The sequence below is a fragment of the Rhinolophus hipposideros genome (assembly GCF_964194185.1).
Source record: "Rhinolophus hipposideros genome assembly, chromosome: 7".
NCBI classification, from domain to species: Eukaryota; Metazoa; Chordata; class Mammalia; order Chiroptera; family Rhinolophidae; genus Rhinolophus; species Rhinolophus hipposideros.
The window spans coordinates 71,812,166-71,833,663 of record NC_138053.1 but is presented as its reverse complement, the minus strand read 5'-3'; positions in this window follow the sequence as shown (position 1 = coordinate 71,833,663).

The following is a 21,498-nucleotide window of genomic DNA, read 5'->3' as shown; positions in this document are numbered from 1 at the left end:
GAGGGATGTAAAAATAAAATAAAATAAAACTATAAAAAAAAAAAATCTAGGCTGTCTGGCCATTCCATGCTTTTGGTCACTACACTATTCCGCTTCTTGGTTTAAGCAAGTGTTGCACTTTCTGCCAAAAAAGCTTGCAATGCAGGTTAAAACATATTAAATGATAATTTATGGATAGGTTACTGTAGTTAATAATAGTGATGTAAAAATTTATAGCATAAAAGTACTTTGGGATAAATGTAATGAATTCTATCATACATTTATCAAAGTTGTTCCTTGTGTCAAACACTTCGCTAGATTTGGGGAATAAATCATCAGAGAAATAGATGATCGGTTTCAAGAAATTGTGGGTGGTCAAAGGCTCAACTATTTGTTCTCCAGTATTTTGGATTTGATTATTCAGGAGTGATATAGCAAGAAAACCTTGGCATTTGATACACTTGTGCCATTATTGCCTGATATATATAACTTTTAAAAACTTGGTTTTGAGTCGATATTGTTCAGTGATTCATTGAGTGTCTTTTTTCTCTTAGGCAGTAGAGATTCTCTCATTAGGCACAATATAATCCAGGTATTGAGTCTTACTATGTCTTACAAAATCAAACGATACTTTTTAAATTATAGTACTACAAATAGAATGAATGGCAGTTAACATATCTGTGAATTCTTTCCCCTGCTAATTGAAATATCCCTTTTGGGGGATCATTTCACTATAAGCTTTTAGAGAAAAGAACCCTGGGCAGGAATATTAGTCCTGGATTCTGATGCCAACTTTGCCTGTATGTGATTGTGAGATCTGGTTCACATAGACTAGTTGTTCTGGATGGCAGTTTTGTTATCTGTGTCATAATGAAGCTGGACTAGGTGACCTTTTAATACTAATGTTCTATGACTCTGATTAACCTCTACTGCTTTTGTCCCTAACAAATATTAGGAGATACAAAGAAGTAAAGGAATTCATCTAAGGTAAAAACTATATTTAGTGCAGATTTGGAGTGATTTATAGGTATCTTGATGTGTGTTCTTTGATTATAGTCCCTACAAAGAAATGTGTATTAGTTAGGGTGACACTAACTGCTATGACAAGTAGATGCAAAATGTACAGTCACTGAAAAATGATAGACATTGATTTATTTTAAGGTGGCTCTTCTTTACTCAGGGACTCAGATTCACTGAGGGTCTGGCATTTTCAGTACATGTCTCTTAAGATCATTGTGTTTATTGCCTTGTCTGACAGCCAGAGGCAAAAAGAACGTGGAGGAACATATTTAATGTTTATTTTGGTTAGGTCTCAAAGTGGCACATATCACTTCCATTCATATTCTGTTTGCTAGAATTCAATATACTGCCGACCCAAATGCGAGGAAAGCTGTGAAATCGATTTTAATTGTGTGGCCAGGAAAAAGGGAAGAACATGGATTTTTGTGAACCATTAACAATCTTCGCCTTAGAATGGAAATGACCTATGCAAGAACAATTATCTTCAGTGAAATTGCCTTATTCTTTCCAGGTTGTCAGGGGGCCTCATTTTATCATATTTCAGTAGCTCTTTTTTTCTTCTTTTTTTTGTAAATCCTCTTTCTATCAGCTTTGTAATTTCTGTTTATCGCACTTGCTTCTCAAAGCTTCTTATATCAGTTACTTTGATTTCAATAATAATAATAAAAAAGATGATGAACTGAAGTAGGAATGAGAAGAAGTATTTTTTTTTTCCTAAACTGGACCCTGAAGGAGCCAGTAGAGGAAGAAGAATGAAAAGAAAAATCAACATTAAAAAAAGAAGCAACAAATAAATGCTTAAAAGAAGGATGAGAATGGAAGGTCTGGGTAGAGCAGGGGCACTCACAGTGGCGCTCTGAAGTGCCATTCTTTCAAGAGAATTCAGTCAAGAGTCACGAGATGAGACCACAGTGGGATGTGCTGCCTTTGGGAGTGTCTCTGGCAAAGGAGACCTGCAAATAATGGCTTTGGTGGTTTTCTTCTTGTTTCTTGCTAACAAATAAATGGAATCAGAAGATTATCAGTGGAGTCTCTTTTTCCCCAGGCTTCCCCTCTCCCAGGGTTTGTTGCTTTCTCTCCCCAGCAGCCACAAAATACTGAGAATGCCTTGAGATCACATATTTTCCATCCTGAATCATGATTCATGTAGCCCTTTTGTTGTAAACTAACCTGCAGAATGGGAGAAGGACAGAAGAAGCAGGCAGGAAAAACACGTTTTTCGGGTTTGTAATTTTGAGACGCGGGTACTGAAGCATTCCAAGAACTTCACTGAAATTTGACTTTTCATCATAGTATCTTCGAATATATAAGCAGGAACACAACAAATCAAAATAAGAAAAAGGGGACTGCTTCAGTGAACCTCAGTGGTAACTGAAATAGATAAAAGTGACTTGGGAATGCAGTATAATTTTGTTCTAACTTATTATCAACATCTATTTATGTAGTATATATCTAATTACGTCTTTTGGGGAAGCAAGACTCATATTCTTATGAAGGCCAGCTGTGATGTTATTAGCCCTTAGTAGTGTATTAGTCCAGTCACTTGCATATTTGGTAAGACTTGTCAGTTTATTGATTCATTCAGAAATAAGAGAAGAAGGATGATCCAAGGCATGTGAGAGATAGGGTACTTCATTGCTAAACGTTTAGGCCTGGGTTTTAGCTCTGGCTTGCCATGATCTTATGTGACATTAGGCAAATTATTAACCTCTTTAGACCAAGGTTTCCCCATTCGTAAAATATGTTGTTGTAGTTGATTATCTTTAACGATTCATTGAATACTGACATTTTGCAACTGTTGGTTATTGTCTTTCTTTTTCCAGAAAGGCTCTGAGGAAGCTGATTGTCGAAACATGTATATTTAGTTCTGTATGCCAGGGTACCAGCAGCTCTTTAATAATGTATTTTGAATGAGATACTTGATTAGAGTCAACAAATATATATTTGGTTAAAAGTCTTCCTTCAATGTTCAACCAATCTTTGTAGAGTTTTCTGACTGAAATGAATCCATTCAAAAGATTATTTGTGCCTACTATGGGAATCTATAAATGATTAAGTTATGGTTCCTGCTTATAAAAGGCTTACAGAAGAGTAGGAGATCTAAGACATTTATTTGAATGATTATAATATATGATAGAGTGTTAAGTGGTACAAATTATCCACTACTTATATGGTAGGAATTCACCTAGGAAAATTTCTGTCTTCATTGTCTTCTCTTTTCAGGACGGATTATCTTTCCAAAAGTCCATGTGAGAAGTAGCATGGTGAGAGAGAGTTCAGAGATCCTCTTAAGAAGTCAGAAAATCGCAACTTATGTAGAAGATGTATTTCAATATCACAAAATCTAAACTCTGGCTTCTTTATTTAATAAATCACCTTTAAAAAGTAAGTTTCCAGTAACCACAAAGTGTAAAAATTATTTCTTAGTAGAAAACAACTCTGTTCTCGTTTGCTGGAGAAATTAGAAGATAACTATGTTTTTCTGTGTGGCCCAATTGAAAAACCATGTGGTTTTAGAAGCAGATACTCCAGATTTTTAATCTGGACACTGTTTCTTAGTTGCCAGCTGTGTAATTTTCCTGTGTGTAAAAGTAGTTGTAATAGCACTTGCCTCATAGAATTGCATAGTTTAAAAATCAATAGCACTCACAATGGAGTATTACTCTGCCTTAAAAAAGAATGAAATCTTACCATTTGTGACAACATGGAAGGACCTAGAGGGTATTATGCTAATTGAAATAAGTCAGACTGAGAAAGAGAAATACAATATGATCTCATTTATATGTGGAATCTAAAGAACAGGATAAATGAACAAAGAAAAGAGAAATAGACTCATAGATACAGAGAACAAACTGGTGGTTGCCAGATTTGAGAGGGTTTAAGGGGATAGGTGAGAAAGGTGAAGGGATTAGGAAGTACAAATTGATAGTTACAAGAGTCATGGGGATATGAAATACAGTATGGGGAATATAGTCAATAATATTGTAAAAACTATGTATAGTGTCAGATGGGTATTAGACTCATCTGGGAGAATCACGTTATAATTTACATAAATGCCTAACCACTATGCTGTACACCTGAAACTAATATGTAAAATAATATTGAATGTCAACTATAATTAAAAAACCTATAGTCACGGGATATAAAGTACAGCATAAGGGATATAGCCAATGGTATTGTAATAGCTATTTACAGTGTCAGAGGGGTAGTGGACTTGTTGGGGTTATCACTTTGTGAGGTGTGTAAATGTCTAATCACTATATTGTTTTGTACACCTAAAACCAATAATAATAATAATAAAATTAATAGTGCTCAATAAATGTTTTCTCCTTTCATAGTCAAGGAAACCAACCATAATATATTTATTTATTTACCTGATTTTTACATTTAGTTATCTGTTTTCCATTGATGAAGCTACTCTCATTGCCATATTGACAAATACTTACACAGCTATTTTTCACTTTTAAGAAAACATATTGCCTGAACTCTCAAAACTTTAAGTAGACAGAATCCATTGGTATGAGGAGTGAAACTACTGACTCATTTATTTCTTGAGTGTTACCAATAAATGACCAGAATATAAGGGATTTGTTTGGTTATGATTCATTATCTCTCAGATGCAATGTGTGTGCTCAAAGGTCAATTTTTCTCTTAATTTTATATAGTTGTCTTCCAATAGTGCAAACTGAGCAAGGCAAGGGCACATAGTCTTTAAATATTGATGTCATGGGACAATGAATGTTTAACTAAGCAAAGCCTGTCTCCCCACATCTCCATTTCTTCCTAGTATTCTCTTCTCCCTTAAATACTCTTACACAAGCCAGATTGTGTATTTTCGTGCACATGACTCTGCAAATACGTCCACACTCTTGTTGACATCTAAGGGAGAATTCCATTATATAAGAGAGAGCCATCTGGATTATGAGAACGTGGCTTATACCACATTCACTCCATCAGTTTATCATAGTTAGTATGATAGATATCAAAGGAAGTTATAACAGCTCTTTCCTTGGAGATGTTTAACTGTTTGTTATCATTAGAGAACGTCTGACTTGGGTACAAAAAATGGGGCTATGTGACATCTGGAGGCTTTTTTCAATGCTGTTAACTCTATTTCCCAGATGTTGTTATCGTGGTTTGCAGATACTATGATCAGGAGCAGTATGCAAAGGACAAGGGATTTGAGTTCCCTTTGTGGTCTTGTAGTTCCACATCGTCTTTATTCTCACACACCTCTTGTGGAAACACCAGTTGAGTGGGGAGCGAATGGCAACAAGGCTAGTGGGAGTGGGTAAGAGCTACACTCAGACTCATGGAAGGCACTGAAATGAATCTCCATGGAATCTCACTTTTTCAAGTGGTTTGAGTTCATTGTTCCCAAAGTTACTCTCTTTTAAGGCAGATAATTATCTGTACGGAACGCTACATAATAGCAGTGAATGTGAATCTTTGCACAAAACAGTGATCCATGGCTTTGGCTCAGTGGGTTTGGAGATAAACTCTGTTTATGAATTTCTACTGTAGTTCACATCATGATATTTCAGTAGCCTCGTTAGTGTTCATATATTACATAATTAGCAGTGCATAAAGTAGCTGGGCACAATGACATTAGACTCAATCAATGAAGCCAGACAGATTATGTAGAGAGTTTGTTCAGGAATCTGGATGGGGCAGAAGTTTGATGAGGTGAGAACACAAGCCCAGTTTAATGCCAGCAATTAGACCGTGTATGAAACTGAGGAAATAGTCAACTAAATTAACATATTATGTCAAGGGAGCCTATTTTTTAGGTTGTACAGTGTGAATATTTATTCCTTGGAAAATTATCTCTTTGAAGTATTATATAAACAAAAAGAGTTTTTAGGAAACTTGTAAGATAAAACATGCTGTTATGGAAAAATGATTAATTGCTGTGTCAGCTACCTAACTATTAAATTTTGGGCAAGTTCCCAAGGCTCTGCCAAGAGAAAGTCTCTAGATTTCAGTTTCTTCATTGCAAAATAAGAGGTTAGATTAGTTGATTTTTAAGGCCTATTTTTGTTATAACATTATAGGATTGTCTAATAATTAATAAATTCAACAGTCAATGTGTTTTGAGGGCCATGATAATCCTGGAGTTACCCTGGGTGCAGTAGACACAGAAATAAATAAGGCAATAAGCCTGCCAAAGGTCTGCAGACCTGTCTCCTCTGTGTCTGCACATGTTCTAAAAACCTTGTTTAAACCTTGTTTAAAATTATCTTGTTTTTTCAGTCATATTCCAAGATCCACATATATAATAATATGTTACTAGAGGTATCTCTGGATTCATGCAGCTGGCCATGAGTTATTGCCAGAAAATGAGACCTTTAGTAAGATATTGATTAGTGAGGGAAAGCTCTAAAAGAAAACTAACTGTGGGGACATCTGTTTTCTTGGCCTGAACTGAGCACTAGGACATTACCTGCATCTTGATTAATCTCTTGTTTCTGTCCTTTCCTGGCCATTGATTCCATACCAGTCCACTGAGATTTAAGAGTCCATGGAAAATTTAATTTATAAACTTGCTGAAAGTGTTTTAGAAAGAGATAGAAAATGCTTTTTCACTGTCCCAAACGGTTCTTGTTCTATTCTGAGCCTTTGGAGGTCTGTCATGCTGTTGAAGATGGTGGTGGGAAGGGGAGGGAGCAATTAGATCAGTTAGGAGGAACGAACATGGGGAGGAAACAAATTTATGACAATGGACTAGGAAGATTAAGACCAGTTTCAGTGGAGGCCCATGCTTGAAGAGGGCCAAGGTGAGGTGGGTGTGGGTTTGTAGGCAGTGGCAGGTTTACTGCTTTTCTACATTTCAGTATCTTAAAAGTGGGGAAACTCCTTGAAGAGTGAAAGAGATAAACTTTAGGAAATAAAAGAATAGCACCATGAATAGAGCAGTAAGATTTTAGAGAAAAAAAAGTGTAGAATGAAAATATACTAATAACAGTTTAAAATAAATTAATGTATAATAAGTAGTAAGTGGGCCATTAAGGCAAGTTTGAATGATTAAAATGTGTTTCAGAGAAGATGACTTTGTTTTAGGACTGACTTTGTTTTTGTTACAGCTAAGCTGTATGGGTCACAGCCCTGATTCAAATTCTCATGTTCTCTTGGACTGGCTTTTATTGTCAGGTTTACAATATTTTACATGTTAATATATAGTATCTATTATATTGTGCGGTGATCTGTTCTTTGTCTACAGATGTGTTTGCATGCTGGACATAGTGAGCTGAGGTTAAGTATTATATCTGAGGAATAAATGACTAAATTTTCCAAATACTTGTATATAGAATTTTCTTATGGTTTGAAGTTAGCACAGAAATTTGGCTGAGGATTTTAGAATTGTTAATTATCTGCTAAACTTTACATTTTTTTTCAATAAACAAATTAATGACTTATGAGCAAAAAATTTTAATTTACATTAACATAATCATTCACCCAGAAATTTTGCCAAACGTGTGCCACTGTCTCAGTTATGATAGAGGAATATCCATCTTTGAGCAAGCTTTATGGTTAAAATCTGGATATATAAGCTAAGTTAAGGTATGCTTGTTCTTGCTTAGAGTAGGATCTTTCAATTTTATGAAAATAATTACAGAATTATTTATGTATATAATTTGTTATATATAGAGATTTTCAAACCAAAAATGAAAGTTAGTCACAGATATTGAAGACTATACTTAAGAAAAGCAATGAGGCATAATATTATTGTTTGACATAATGTGGGATCCAAAAAGCTTTTTGTTTGATTCTGAATTATAAAGAAAATTTCTGTTACCTAACTTACTAATAATTTATAATGCACACATATTCAAGATGTGGTGGCTTTAAAATATGTCCACAAATTTTGTCTCTCTTCCCATTGAGAGATAGAAGCTCTGTCCCCTCTCCTTAGATCTGAGTGAGTGGGCTTTAGTGACTGCTTCAACCAAAAGAGTATCAAACAGCTGCCTTGTGCGTTGAATACTTATTCTCAAAGCCTTCAGCAACCAGACAAGAGTTCTGACTGCCTTGAGGCCACCATGCTGTGAAGAAGCTCAAACTAACCATGTAGGAAAACCGGATGGAGAGACCCTACGAATCCATGAAGAGACAGAGATGCTTGGCGAGCCCCCAGATCTCCAGCCTCCTGATGTTCAGGCTTCAGCCACCATCTCACTGCAACCACCTAAGAGACCCTGAGCCAGAACTGCCAAGCCACGCCCTTCCTGAATTCTCCCCCAAAGAAACTGTGAGAGGTAATAATTTCCCTCCCAGCTTTATTTAGAAATAATTGAGTTACATCACTGTATAGGTTTAAGGTGTACAGAATGATGGTTTGATTTACATATATTGTAAAATGATTACAATAGTTTTAGCTAACCTCCATCATCTCATTTAGCTGTAAGAAAAAGAAAGAAGTAAAAAGGGAAAATATTTTTTTCCTTGTTATGAGAAGTTTTAGGATTTAATCTCTTAACAACTTTCCTGTGTATTGTACAGAGGTGTTAACTATAGTCATCATGTTGTACATTACAGCCCTAGTACTTATTTATCTTATAATTGGAATTTTGGAGCTTTGGACCATCTTCCTCCCTTTCTTCCACGCTCTCTGCCCCTTGGAACCACAAGTTTGAACTCTCTTTGTATAAGTTTTCCTTTTATTTTTAGATTTCACATAAAAGTGAGATCATATAGTATTTATTTATCTTTCTCTGACTTATTTCACTCAGCATAATACCTTCAAGTTCCATCAAAATGATAGGATTTCCTTATTTTTAAACAGCGGAATATTATTCCATTGTATTTATATACCACAACTTCTTTATCTATTCTTCTGTTGGTGGACACTTAGGTGGTTTCCATGTCTTGGCTATTGTAAATAATGCTACTATAAACATGGGGGTGCAGATATCTTTTTGAGTTTGTGTTTTCATTTCCTTTGGATATATTCCCAGAAGTAGAATTGCTGGATCATATGGTAGTTCTGTGTTTCAATTTTTTGAGGAACCTCCATACTATTTTCCACAGTGGCTGCTCCAATTTATAATCCCACCAACAGTACACAAGGTTTCCATTTTCTCCACATTCATGCCAGCATTTATCTCTTGTCTTTTTGCTGAAATGTTTTAAGCTACTGAATTTTGAAATAATTTATGCATCAATTTTAGCTGGAAAAAGGAGAATTTGAGAAGAAATTAAAATCAAGACATTAAAAACCAGATAGGGCAGTGATTTGTAACATTTTGAGAGAGGTGTCATGAACTGCTTTGAGGTTTCAGTGAAAGTGTTGGGCCTTTATTCCAAAACAATTTTACATAAAATTTCAAGATATTCATAACCTGCATGAAGCACAGTCTTGCTGAAGACCTCAGTTTTAGAAGCAGATGAAAAGCGATTTTTTTTTAAGTACCTGAGGTGAGGTAATTATTGCAAAGAGAGCAAAATTTAACTCCCTATCAGTTGACTAAAACGGAAATCAGAAAGATTATACAAAATTCTCTAGTTTGTCTAGTAATTGTCTAGTAAATAAAAGCATAGATATTTATCTGGGAAGACGTGCTTTTACATGGCACAAAATTCGTGGGGAAACATAGTTTGGAAACTCATTTGACTTGATTAACTAATGGACAGGTCAGTTGCAGGTTTCCAGGAATCATCTTCAAATGGCGATTTTTTACATAGGTTGTTTGTCTTAATTATTGGCTAAGTAAATTTTGGCCTTAGGAAAATAGACAGTTTTAAGCTGGTGCAAACTTTATAAAGTTCAAAAAAGTGTTTATTTTATTACTTTATCAACTAAAAAGAAATAAAGCCCCTTAAAATTTATATTCCTTATTGGTAAAAATTTGCTTTAGGCTTCTGAGTACCAACTATAGTAACTTAACAAAATAGTTATTTTATTTTTATTACGTGACGAGTAGTTCAGGGACAAGCAGTTATTGGGTTTGGTTTAGCAGATCAAGGATATCAGGGCTGAGGTCTCTGTGATTCTCTTGGCTTTGCTTTCGCAGTTGCGAATTGGCTGCTGCAGCTCAGCCATCAAATGCATGTTCCAGGAAGGAATAAGGAGGAAATACAGGAAGGGGGTTTTATCTATATCAGAGAAGCAGAGCTTTCCCAGAAAGCCTCAACTCAGTTTTCCTAGAAACCTTGGTCAACTTTCACTAGTCAGAACTAGCTGTCATAAGGGTACTCCTCGCTGCAAGGTATATTGGTTAATGTATTAAAAACAAACAAACAAACATGGGAATCTTGCTATCTTCTCTCTCTTTCACCTCCCAAGTAGGAGTTATCTTGGAAAGGAGGAAGGAAAGTGTGGATATTGGTTAGGGAACTAGTTGTATATGTCAAATATTTGATTAGTAAATTAAAAAAAATAAAAAATATATAATCGAGATGTAATTCACTTACCATAAAACCCACCTTTTAAAGGTATATAAATCAGTGGTTTTTAGTATACTCACAAACTTGTATAACGATCACCACTATCTAATTCCAGAATATTTTTATCACCACAAAAAGAAATTCTGTACCAATTAGCAGTCAATCCCCATATCCCAGTCCTTTGAAGCTATACTCTACTTGTGTGGATTTGCTTATTCTGGACATTTCATATAAAGACATCATCTAATTGGTGTCTTTTTGCATCTGGCTCCTTTCATTTTCAATATTGATTCATGTTGTGGCCTGCATCAGTACATCACTTCTTTTTATTACTGAATAATATTTCATTGCATGCTTATACCACATATTGTTTATTCTTTCATCAGTTAACAGACATTTGAGTTTTTTCCACTTGTTGGCTATTACAAATTATGCTACTGTGAGCATCTGTGTGCAAGTTTTTCTGTGACCTTGTTTTCAATTCTTTTAGGTAAAATAACCTGGGAAGGAAATCGTTCTGTCATGCAGTAATTAATTGTTTGCATCTTTAATAAAAAATTAAAAGAACTGCCCAATTATTATCTAAAGTAGCTAGACCATTTTTATTCCTGCAAATGATGTATGAGAGTTCCAATTTCTCTACATTGTCACCAACCCTTTTTATTGCCCATCTTTTTGTCTTGTTCTTTAATTGCCCATCTTTTTGAAAGTAGTCATTCTAGTGGTGTAAAGTTGGAATCTCATTGTGGTTTTGATTTGTATTTCACTTTGATAAGTAATAAATATTTTAAATGTCATATTGCATAGTCATCTCATGTCTATCGACTTCCCTGGCCTTATTTCACATCTAAATGCTTATGATTACTTGCTTGCGGTATTCCCCCACATGTATCTTTAAATAAGATGACTTGAAATTTGATGCTTAGACACTGGGGTATGTAAAAGTGTAAATATGGGCTTGTAGGAAGAAAAAAACTTATAATGTCTTTTTACTTAAAGAGTAGTTTAACGATTTAACCCTAAGACAAAGAAAAACTTACATTTCTATCTCCGTTTATCTGTGTGTTATCTTCTATTATGGACAGCTTTTGCTAGTGGTTGTAATATTGGCAATATAAAAAAGATATTCATATTAATTTCCTACCAGTGAAAGAGTTCTTAGTAAAAGATGATTGTCACATGAGTCTTGCCATGTTGCCCATCAGTGAGTCTGTCTATTGGTGTATAATTTCTGTGGGGGCTGAAAAATGTAAAGTAACGTTGTGACTTTACGCTGTAAAAATGAACATTATAAAAGTTCATTTTCAACTAGTAATTTATATCGGTAAGCAGTGTGTTCCACACTTCAGAGCTAATTAAAAATTGGTATCTTATAGCCAAATGTTGAAATTTCTTATTATTTTGAGACGCCTAGCAAGAAAAATTCATGAATCTCAAAGAATAAAGAGTGAGAATGTTTTGAATTGGTATGCTATTGTACTTTCCAATGGCTGCTGCTTAATTTTTTTTTGTAAATGAAGAAAAATCAGGATTTGAACTGACCACAAATTAAATAGTCAAATTGAAAATTCTCAGTAAACATAAAAGATATGGATTATTCTTATTTTCTGGCAGACAAGTCTCAATGGCACCACTTTTGAAGAATAATCTTCTTAAAGCTTTAAGAGAGTAAAGATTTGAATAAAGCGTGTACCATTTATATGTGTCGGGGTATGTGGAGCCAAAAGCTGTGAAGGGGACAGATATAAACTATCAAAGCATCTGAAAAATAGGGTTTTGAATTTCTTTCTGAAGTTAAGCTCTACATGATTAAAGGTAAAGGGGATTTGGGGAAGAAATTAACAAAATATTGTTCAAAACCACATTTTAGACTTGAAGATGGAAAATAAATTCTATTCTGTTCGGTTCTAAAATCTATTATAAGGGGCAACTAAGGCACTTTTTATTTACTATCTAAAAAAACTGAATTATGTTTCCAGCTCAAAGATAAATATGTATTTGTTTCAGTAAAGTGCTTTGCAAATTTGACTTTACTAGTGAATCTGTAATTTTTAAATCCTTCAGCATTCTTCTGTAGCCTCACAAATGGGCAGAGAAATAAATGCAACATTATTTCCCCATAAATTGTTTTAAAAGTAATTTCTTCATTTAATTTGGAAATTATGGAAAGTTTGGAAAAATAGCAGAATAACAGGTGGAAGGAAGAAAAATGACCCAGCGACAACCAATGTTTACATTTTAAAATAATGTTCTTGAGAAGGCATTTTGGACATCTCCTTTTGAAAGTTTTCTTTGATATACCAGATAGTTCACATAAAATGTTAGAAATAATGAATCTTATTCTTAAGGAAAAATGTTATTACTCAGAAAACATTTTTATTGTAGGAAGTAACTATGAAAATTTAGATTGATGTAAAAATATAGGTAATTGAAATATCAATTTGGCATTTACACTTTTCAAAACTTATATTGTGCTGGTTATTAGTGTTTCTAGGGATATCCCTTGGCCAGCTTATGAGGTTGGTGTTAGTTAGATAGCTAAAATTTTCTTATTCCATAAAAATATACCTGCCTCATTCTCTGGTTGCTGTGCTGGTTATTTAATCTAATAAACTAATTTCACATAAATTGTTAACAACTTTAATGGCTTAATATGACTATTTTGCTTCTAATTAGAATATACTAATTAGTATACTAATTAGAATATACTAGATTGGTTGCAGTGAGCAATTTTATTTCATTTGATGGTCGTGGAGGGGTTGGATTTTTGTCGTTTAAATCAATATCACATATTTGGTTCTTAACTCTATGTATGCATGAAATTTATTCATCATTCATAAGAATACACAAGTACAATTTCACCTCAGATAATTATTGTGAAGATTAAATTATGATGTGTACTTAGTACAATACTTGACACGTCGTAACATGATGAACTTTTAAGTTAGGCTTGAAAAATGATAGCTTTTAATATTATAATTATTTATTATTCTTATTAACTGGAAGAAGTGATATTTTATAACTGGATCTGAAAAATAAAAGAAGTTCTGATTGTTAGTGTTTGTTGATTTCTGTGGTATAAACAATCCCATTGTGGCTGATTCAGGCTACCAATATGATGTCAGCCAGATGACCAAATTCCTGAAAATTTAACTATTAGCTTTCATGGGCTAGTATGAGCCAGCTCTAGCATATCACTGGATGGAAGACTGTCATTCAGAACAGCATCTGGGCACTTATTTACTTATAAGTATTTATAAAAACATTTACACATAAGCTTAAATTGCATTAAGGTTGTTCCTCTAATTGTTGGCAAGAGAGAAGAGGGTTAATAATGAACCTATTAAGTTGTATTTCAATCAGATGTGATAATTCTGTTATTGGCTATTGCCAAAGTCTTGTTGATTGGTGTTACAAATGGAGATATATATATATGTATATATATATTATGTATAATATATATATTCTATATCTATCTGTCTGTCTATCATCTATCTATCTATCTATCTATCTATCTATCTATCTATCTATCTATCTATCATCTATCTAATCATCCAAAGAACTGAAAGGATCTGGAGAAAAATCCTCAGTTTACTTTTTCTTCTTTTTAAAAACGTTTTGCTGGGACATCTCCCTTAAATATCTTTTTTTTCTGAGAACCAGCACTGTTTCCTTGGTGACAAATGCTTGATGAAAATTCTATCCCAGTCATTTAGAGTGGCAGATGCCAAGCTTTTATATGTATTTGTCTTTATATATATGTTGATATGTGTTTCTATGTTTATGTATATATTTTTATTTGCATTGATATGTTAAACAATTGGAGCTATTTTATCTGGATTTATCTTGTTCATTTATTTGTTTGTTTTCTTGTTGTTTATATCCTCTCCATTAGAGTAGGGATTACATTACTGCCTTCCTTACTTTTTATTATTAGTGCCTAGGATAGAACGTTGGACATAATGGGTGTTCAGTAAACATTTGATGAATGAATGAATGAATAAATAATACATCTAAATATACGGAAAAATCACTCTTCTACTCCATTTGGCCTTTGGCGACTTGATTTTCATTTTCCTTTCCTTTGGCATTTTATGCCTTTTAACAATTTTATTCAAGAAAGAAGGTAAGAATAAGCTAAATGAACACAGAAATTTGCAGCTATTAATAGAAAGTATGGTTTAGCCACTTCGTTCTTACTGGCTCTCTGTCAGAAACTTAGAAAAGATCAGGTGGGTATAAAGGACCAATTTCTTACTTCCAAATGTGTAATTATTTCTTCAAAAGGAGTATATACAAAAAGGAAGGTTCTATTGAAAATTGAATGCTGTATTGGTAATCAACTAGGTGGATAGCATTCCCTAAAAGACAAAGCCTGCATGATTTATCGGATAAGGTGAACAGTAAACAAAAAATGCAATTTTCTTACTACAAAAGCAGATTCAAGATAGAATGCTTCAAACTGTTTTGAAATCTCTAGAGTCTATAGACTGATAGTTGGAATTTTACAATTACATCATTTTTTTATCTAAGACTGTCCGGCAAGCTCAATTTCCTAGATTGTTAGATCCCTTCTTTCCATTTAATTAGTCTGAAATGATCAAGGTCTGAAATTCATTTAGGGACTTTGGGACAGTTTTATTTGATAGAAACTCTCTTAGCATGTGACTCTCGAGTGCATTAAATGGTCATTAGGGACTGAATGGGTAAAGCAGCTTATCAATATTGTAGGCTCTCTCTGAGATTGAAACTTACTCCCAGAAGAGTTTATGTTCAAATGTGAAGCTAACTGAAAACACAGATCCATAACATTTGGAGTCATGGTGATAAAATTAGCTTTGAATCTTCTAATCTTAAAATGCCTTAAGAGGGAACATAGAAAATGAAGGAGTTGCCTAATGTCTTAAAAGCTAATGAGAATTAAAATCAATTCATATGCCAACACTGCTAGCTAAATGTAGCTAAAATCAGTGAAAACAGGTTTCAAAATAGCACACATTTTAAAAGTGAAAAAATCTGATAGAATAGCAAGAAATGCTGATATTAAATCTATAAAAATAGTTACAATTGTTTCACTTACCATTTGTTTTCTAAGAAATGCTGATATTAAATCTGTAAAATAGTTACCATTATATCATTTACCATTTGTTTTCTAAGAAAGATGCATTCATTCTCAGAGCAAAGGGCTAACTCTTTCAGAGGTTAAAAAATATTTGAAACTTTTTGGAATCAATGAGCTTTGAATTTTTAGTAATGCACTATTATTCCATTGAAAGAAAAACTTCAGAAAGTTCTCAGCCCTCGTATACTCATTTAGAATTCCAAATGAGTCTTGTTAAATCATAATGTAGTCTAACTGTAGCAGATGAATCTTTAATAATGTATTTTACTTTTTACACTAGGAAGGGAAATATACAATATACATTTATTTATAATACATAGATATATAAAATATATAAACAAATGTGTACATGTATAATATCTCCACTAGTTATGTTTTTGGGAAATTTCAACCATGGTACAAGGTTAAAAAAAAGCTATTCTGCATTAGAATTGAATTTCTTAGCTTCCAGAAATTTCATTATTAAATATATACACTTAGTCCTACAAGAGTTCAACCTGTGTTAAAGATATTCTCTTTGAAGAGCTGTTGTACAACTTTGTGCTTTAAGAAAGTAGATCTCATGTTATGTGTTTTTTTCCACAATAAAAAAGATATTTATTTGAGAGGCTATCTATCTATCTATGTATCTATGTATCTATGTATCTATGTATCTATCTATCTATCTATCTATCTATCTATCTATCTATCTATCTATCTATCTATCATCTATCTATAATCTATCTATCATCTATCATCTATCTGCCTCTTACCTATTTCTACATATTAAAATATGTCTATGTCCAAATAAAATTTTTCAGGACATTCAATATCTGTATCTGTTCTATAGGTGGTTTTGATAATTATAACATACCAGTGGACTTTCTGCATAATCACCAATTGAGTAGGTTTGATATTTCATGTATATAATTTAAAATATTGGTGGTAAATTGGAATCCTGAGCTTCATATCCTTCTCTAAAATCAGATATTTTTAAAAAAAATGCTTAAGTTATTAGAAAGCTCATGATTTTTAATTAAAATATTTTTTCTAATGGTGGTTTTTTTCATGGTATTTATCTAAAATTAAAGATGAGTTTCTTAAGAGATTAAAAGTATTATCATCTAATCTACACTTTTTGAAAGCAAGTGGCCTCCCTTCCTTCCAGCCCAACCTTACCATTTCCTCAAGGTTCTCTTACTCTGAGCCCTTGTGTCAATCCTTTGTTGATCTCCTTTGTTTGCTGCTTCCTTCTGATTTTTTTTTTTAAAAAGGAAATAAAATGTTACTTTTCATTTAAGAAAAAAAAGTTTTGACCAAAACCCTTCTCCTGACTTTCTCTGTAGCCCAGATTAGGTAGATTATAATTTTTATGAAATTCTAGGAGGCGAAAAAAGAAATAAATTGATAGAGAAAACTTAAACTGGTCAAACTTACATAATTCAGCTTTCTGAGTCTGCCATTTTAAAAAAATGTATTGGGGTGACAATTGTTAGTAAAATTACATAGATTTCAGGTGTATAATTCTGTATTACATCATCTATAAATCTCATTGTGTGTTCACCACCCAGAGTCAGTTATCCTTCCATCACCATATATTTCATCTCCCTTACCCTCACCTCCCACCCCCCACCCCCCTTACCCTCTGGTAACCACTAAACTATTGTCTGTGTCTATGAGTTTTTGTTTCTCATTTATTTGTCTTGTTCTTTTGTTGTTTTTGGTTTATATACCACATATCAGTGAAATCATATGGTTCTCTGCTTTTTCTGTCTGACTTATTTTGCTTAGCATTATACTCTCAAGATCCATCCATGTTGTCACAAATGTTCCTATATCCTCTTTTCTTACCACTGAATAGTATTCCATTGTGTATATATACCACAACTTCTTTATCCATTCATCTATCGAAGGACATTTTGGTTGTTTCCATGTCTTGGCCACCGTAAACAAAGCTGCAATGAACATTGGAGCACACGTGTCTTTATGTATAAATGTGTTCCATTTTTTTTGAGTAGATGCCCAGGAGAGGGATTGCTGGGTCATATGGTAATTCTATTCATAAGTTTTTGAAGAACCTCCACACTGCCTTCCATACGGCTGCACCAGTCTGCTACGTCTGCCATTTTTAACTATTCCCAAGACTCATGACCCTGTTCCATTCCATAACTTAGTTCTCAAAGTAACAAATCTTTTATCTCCCCCAAAGGTAATATCACATAAGAATAGTATAAGAATATCATCTTATGCTATTTTGACCAAAATCCAAAGATAGTTCTAAACTTTTCTCATGGTTCCATTTTCTGTTTATAGTGATGAACTAATTCCAAGATCTGTTGTTGGTGAGATTCCAATGACTGACAGAATGAAATCATCTGTCTTTGGTGAAATCCTGTCCTCTGTATACTGAGTGGTGCCTTGGACGTATAACAAAATGTGAACCATAAAATTAGCCCATCATCCATACAACTTCAATTACATTGTTTCATCTTCAGCATTTGTTCTATTTCAGAACCACATAACAGAATTTTTTGTTATGAACGTATATGTGTGTATGGGGATATAGTGAGGGCAGAATGATCACTATTGTATGATCTTACTTATATGTGGACTTTGAAAATTTGAACTCATAGAAATAGAGAGTAGAATGCTGGTTACCAGGGGCTGGGGTGTGGGGAAAATTGGGAAATGTTGGTTAAAGGCTACATACTTTCAGCTTATAAAATGAATAAGTTTTTGGGCTCCAATGTACAGCATGGTGACTATAGTTAATAAAACTGTTTTGTATAGTTGAAATTTGCTAGGAGAATGGATTTTGAGTGTTCTCACTCCTCTCTCCTTCTCCCCAAAAGGTAACTATATGAGGTGATGGATGGGTTAATTAACTAAATTGTGGGAATTATTTCACAGTGTATACATATATCAAATCAGCATATATGCACTTTAAATATATACAGTTCTATTTGTCAATTATGCCTTAATAAAGCTGGAAAAAGGCTATTCTCCAGTATTTTTATTTCCCTACTCACATTCTATTTTTGGGTCCTGTATGCTAATCTATAGAAAAAACAAATACACTCAACACTTACTTTTATCTATTGGTATATATGTACAAATAATGCTTTTAACTTTCCAAGTATTGCCACCTTCCATATTTGAGTGGATATAACATGTTTACCAAATCTTAATAATAGCATTAAAACAAAAGCAACTATTTCCCTACTTTAGGAAAGATGTGTATTAGCAAATTTTCAGAGTATCAAGAACATTGCTAAATTTTTTTATATTAACTTGACAAATGTTTAGCCCATTTTGAATATAAAGTGGGTACTGGGAAGATGAAAGGGCTAGTTATATATACAGGGTTGTTTTATTTTAAGCTTTCTGAAATAGTATAATTGAGCTGATTCAAGTAGGAAAAAAAATCCTTCTAAAGTAGGTTTTTGGATTGCCAAAAGTAGGTTTGGAATCATCCATATACCTGCTTCTTCCTATTCATTTGGCTGTTGGAGATACACATGATTTCTTTTTCCATTTTCTTTAAAGCAATGTCTCCCCTCCCCCCTTTTTTTCCAATTACAGTTGACATTCAATATTATTTATATTAATTTCTGGTGTGTAGAATAGTGGTTGTACATTTATATAATTTACAAAGTGATCCCTTGATTAGTCTATACCCACCTGGCATCATACATAATTATTACAACATTGACTGCATTCTCTATGCTGTATTTTGTACCTACCAATTTGTACTTCTTTATCCCTTTACCATTTTCATCTAGCCCTCCAATCTTCCTCACATTTGGCAACCATCAATTTCTTCTCTGTATCTATGAGTCTGTTTCTGTTTTGTTTGTTCGTTTATTTTGTTCTTTAGATTCTACATATAAGTGAAATTATATGGTCTTTATTTCTCTGTCTGACTTATTTCACTTAATAATACCCTCTAGGTTCATCCATGTTGTAGCAAATGGTAAGATTTCGTTCTTTTTTATGGCTGAGTAATATTCCATCGTGTAAATGTACCACATCTTCTTTATCCAATTATCTATTGATGGGAATGTAGGTTGCTTCCATATCTTGGCTATTGTAAATAATACTCCAATGAACATAAGGATGCATATATATTTTCTAATTAGTGTTTTGGATTTCTTAGGATAAATAACCAGAAGAAGTGTAATTGCTAGGTTATAAGGTAGTTCTATTTTTATTTTTTTGAGAAACCTCATTAATGTTTTCCATAGTGGCTGGACCAATTTGCAATCCCACCAACAGTGCATAAGGAATCCCTTTTTCCCACATCCTCACCAGCACTTGTTTGTTGATACATTGATGATAGCTATTCTTACAGTGTGAGGTGATATCTGATTGTGGTTTTAATTTGCATTTCTCTGATGATTGTGATACTGTGCATCTTTTCATATGTTATTGGCCATCTGTATGTCCTCTAAGGAGAAATATCTACTCAGATCTTCAGCCCATTTTTTAATTGGATATTTTTTCTTTGTTTTTGGTGTTAAGCTGTATGACGTCTTTATAAATTTTGGTTATTAACCCTTTTTGTATGTATATTTGGCAAATATCTTCTCCCATTCAGTAGGTGCCTTTTTTTTTAATTGATGGTTTCCTTTGCTGTGGAAAATCTTTTTAGTTTTTTAAATTTGTTTCTTTTGTTTCTCTTGCTCAAGGAGATATATCAGAAAAAATATTACTAAGAGCAACGTCAGAGGGTTTATTGCATATGTTTTCTTCTAGAAGTTTTATGATTTTGGCTCTTACAATTAAATCTTTAATCCATTTTGAGTTTATTTTTGTATATGACGTAAGAGGATGGTCTAGTTTCATTTTTGGCATGTATCTGTCCAGTTTTTTCAACATCATTTATTGAAGAGACTATCTTTACCCCGTTGTATATTCTTGCCTCTTTTGTCATAGATTAATTGACCATATAGGTGTGGCTTTATTTCTGAGCTCTCTATTCTGTTTCATTGATCTATATGTCTGTTTTTATGCCGGTACTATGCTGTTTTGATTACCATAGCCTTGTAGTCTAGTTTGATAATAGGTAGCGTGATACCTCCAGCATTATTCTTCTTTCTCAAGTTTGTTGTGGCTATTCAGGGTCTTTTGTGGTTCTATATAATTTTAGAATTATTTGTTCTAGTTCTGTAAAAAATGCCATTGGTATTTTTATAGAGATTGCATTAAATCTATAGATTGCTTTGGGTAGTATTAACATTTTAATTATATTAATTCTTGCTATCCATGAGCACAATATATGCTCCCATTTATTTGTATTTTCTTCAGTTTATTTCTTCAATGTCTTACAATTTTCTGAGTACAGGTCCTTTACCTCCTTGGTTTAATTTATTCCTAGGTATTTTATTGTATTTATTTTATTTTTGGATGCAATTGTAAATGGGATTTTCTTAATTTTTCTTTCCAATAGTTTGTTATTAGTGTATAAAAATGTAACTGATTTATGAATATTAATTTTGTATTCTGCTACTTTAAGCAATTTATCAGTTATAATAGTGTTTTTGTGGAATCTTTAGAGTTCTCTCTATTATAGTATCATGTCAACTGCAAATAATGATAGTTTTATTTCTTCATTTCCAATTTGGATGCCTTTTATTTCTTTTTCTTTTCTCATTGCGGTGGCTAGAACTTTCAATATTACGTTTAATGAAAGTGGTGAAAGTGGACATCCTTGTCTTGTTCCTAATCTTAAAGAAAATATTTTTAGGTTTTCCCCATTGACTATGATGTTAGCTGTGTTTTGTCATTTATGGTCTTTATTATGTTGAGGTATGTTCCCTCTATTTCCACTTTGCTGAGAGTTTTTATCATAAATGGATGCTAGATTTTGTCAAATGCTTTTTCTGCATTTATTGATATGATCCTATTATTTTTATCCTTCATTTTGTTTATGTGCTGTGTCATGTTCATTGATTTGTGGATATTGAACCAACCTTGTATCACATGAATAAATGCCACTTGATCATGGTGTATTA